The following is a 3,164-nucleotide window of genomic DNA, read 5'->3' as shown; positions in this document are numbered from 1 at the left end:
TGCTTAGCCACAAGCCAGGCTGCCAGCTGCCAGTACAGCAGTGGTGGTGGGAGCTTCTCCTACCTTCTCAGCAGCCCTAAGGATGTCTGACTGCAGCTTAGGCCTGGTCCCCGCTGGCAAGTGGACATCCCCTGAGGGCTCCTGGGCTACCAGAGGGATGTCTGACTGCCAGCTTGGGCCCCATCCCCCAGGGAGTGGGCCTAAACCAGCAGGTGGTCATCCCCCAAGGGGTCCCAGACTGCGAGAGGGCACAGGCCAGACTGAGGGACCCCCCCCGAGTGCACAAATTTTTGTGCACCGGGCCTCTAGTTTTTTATAAAATGTAGGTCTTCTTGCCCTAGGGCCTAGCCGGTTTGGCTCAGCAGATAGAGTGTCAGCCTGTGGACTGAACTGTCCGGGGTTCGATTCCGGTCAAGGGCAGAGAAAAACAACAACAAAAAATTGTAGTTCTTCATAAAATGTTATGTTAGCATGTCATTGGTTGTGAATACTTTTGAATAAATTAATATTTTAAATTTCGTAGTTTAAATTCTAATATGGTAAATGTTTATAGATATAATCCACATAAACAAAATCTCCTTCCGTTTTAAGTCTTCAGTTTTAAGACTGTAAAGGAGTAGTGAAACCAAAAAGCTTGAGAACTGCTGGCTTCAATTATTGCAACAGTAAGAGCAGACATCACAAAAACTCCTTAAACTCATGTCAAACGCCCTCAAGGCCACCCTAGCTGTCACATAGAGAAAATGCTGTAACGGCGATGCCATTAGGTGAACTGGCCAGCATCCTTCAGGCAATTGCTGACCGTTCCTAGACGTATGGCAAAGTCCTAGCAAGGGCAGGGCTGTTTCTGGGTGTCCTTCAAGCACCCCCTTGCCCATAGTGTCACCCATGACCGGGAGTATCCGCTGCTCTGTCACCAGTGCCCATGGCTGGGTTTCGTGCCTGGAGGACTGGCTCTGTCCTGAAACCCTACTGTGAGACATTTCGGACACAGAATGTCATGGAATGTGGCTCTGCTTGGCCAAGACGGGAGACACAGAAACCGCGCCAGATGCACCCCATGGCGCACTGTGGAAAAGGCCTGATGTTATTAATGCTCATCTGAGCTCCTGTTCGTCTCCTGTTCATGACAAGCATACGCTTCCAACTGCCAAAATGTCTCCCAAATTCTCATTTAAGAAAACCACCAAAAGAAACACTAGAAAAAAAGGACAGACAAAAGTGAAAATGTTCATGGGCAATTTTTTCTTTCCTTCAAATAGAGAAAAGTTACCCATGAACATTTTCATTTTTCTGTATGTCTGTATGTTCTACACAGCATGCAAACTGCACAAGAAAAAAGAACTAGTTATTTATAAAGTACTCACCACCAAAAACATAAGTGCAGTAAATACTCCTTTTTAGGAAAGTTTAAAAAGAAAAATATTGCATGGAGATTGTAAGATGCTGTCAGTCAAATGTATGGGTCAGATCAGGCTGGGCGGTGCTACAGTAACAAGTGGCTTGAACCCAGGAAGGCTGGCTGGTATTTATTGCTCCAGTGACATGCCCTTCCCAGGTGGGCCTGACCCAGTGAGGGGAGCAGCCGCTATCTGGAGCTTGGCTGCATGCAGCTCCACTCCCGACCTGGCCAGTCACAGGGCCAGTCCTGTGCTCCCCAGGACAGAAAGGGATGATGCAACAGAAGTGAGAGGTGCAGCAAGTTTGTGAACAGTAACAGGCTGTCGTTTCAACGCCAGGCAAACCAAAGCCCCCCTCAAATGCTGGAGAGAGGCGGAGCAAGGAAGACAACTAGCATGGGTCGAGCTGTGCTCCTGTCGCTTTCACCCTTATTTCGCCTTGAACCCTCTCCAGGATCCTCCGAGGAATATCACTGTCTCTTCAAAGATGAGGAACCCAGGCCCAGCGAGGCGAAGTCATTGCCCCGAGTCATGCAGCAAACAAGGGGGAGCGATGGCCTGCAGACCCCCGCGCATCTGGTCCTCAGTCATGTGGTTCCCACTGCCCCACACTGTCCACCCCGCAGTGTCCGGTCCCTAAAATGTGTCAAAAGAAAACACAACCCCCTCCCCCCCCCCCCCCCCCCCCCAGACACCAAAGCCTGAAGCAGAGGCCATGCCCTCCCAACCCGAGGTCAGGGCCAGCCAGGCTAAGAGCTTACTCAGCCCTCGCAGACCAGCACGTGAACAGCAGCTGAGCCTGACGACCTCAAAGGGGAACCACGAGGGGAAGGAGCTCGTCAACAATCCCGCAGCCACAGCCCGGCTCCTGCCACTCAGACCGGACCGTGTAAGAGGCCTCGGGTCACGCGCAGACCCACGCTCCCTCGGCCCCGCATGGCCCTGCACCTTGGGGAACACTCTGTCTGCGGGGAACTCCATTGCCATGTGTGCACCCACCAGTGAAATGAGACCCATAGAACGTAAAGCACATGTAATTGAGACCCAACCCAGGTCCATTCACTATGCCTTCCGTTCTGGCTTTAAAAAAGCATCCGGAAAAGGTAGGACCGGGGACCTGAAACGCACTGCCGCCCACGGCGCCGCCAGGGCGCGTTAGAATGCAGGCCCGGCTCCGCGCGGTGTGAGGTCCGCGCCCCGTCCAGTGTCAGGGTTACCCCGACCTTCCCGCGGCGGCGGGGGGCAGGCCAGACCCCTGCGCGCACCAGCTCCGGCTGGGCCGGGCTCGGGCTTGGAACGTGGCGTCACCGACGGGGCGGAGTCTTGCCAGGGCGGGGCAGGGACGGGGGCTATGCCGGGGGCGGTGCCTGTGCCGGGGGCGGTGCCGGCGCGAGGAGCGGGGCAAGGCCTGAGCCGGGAGGCGGGGTCTGCACTGGGAGGGGCGGGGTCTGCGCTGGGCCAGGGGCGGAGTCTTGCCAGGGCGCGGCAGGGACGGGGGCTAGGCCGAGACCCGGACGGGGTCTGCGCCGGGGGCGGTGCCGGCGCGGGGGGCGGTACCTGAGCGGGGGGCGGGGCAAGGCCTGAGCCGGGAGGCGGGGTCTGAGCGGGGGGCGGGGCAAGGCCTCAGCCGGGAGGCGGGGTCTGAGCGGGGCCGGGGCGAGGTCTGCGCGGGGAGCGGGGCAGGGCCTAGGCCGGGAGGCGGGGTCTGACAGCGGGGAGGGGCGGGGTCTGAGCCGGGAGGCGGTATCTGGGAGGGGCAGGAGG

The sequence above is a fragment of the Myotis nattereri genome (assembly GCF_964212035.1).
Source record: "Myotis nattereri genome assembly, chromosome: 20".
Taxonomy (NCBI): domain Eukaryota; kingdom Metazoa; phylum Chordata; class Mammalia; order Chiroptera; family Vespertilionidae; genus Myotis; species Myotis nattereri.
The sequence above is the reverse complement of the archived record's forward strand: the minus strand, read 5'-3'. Positions refer to the sequence as shown.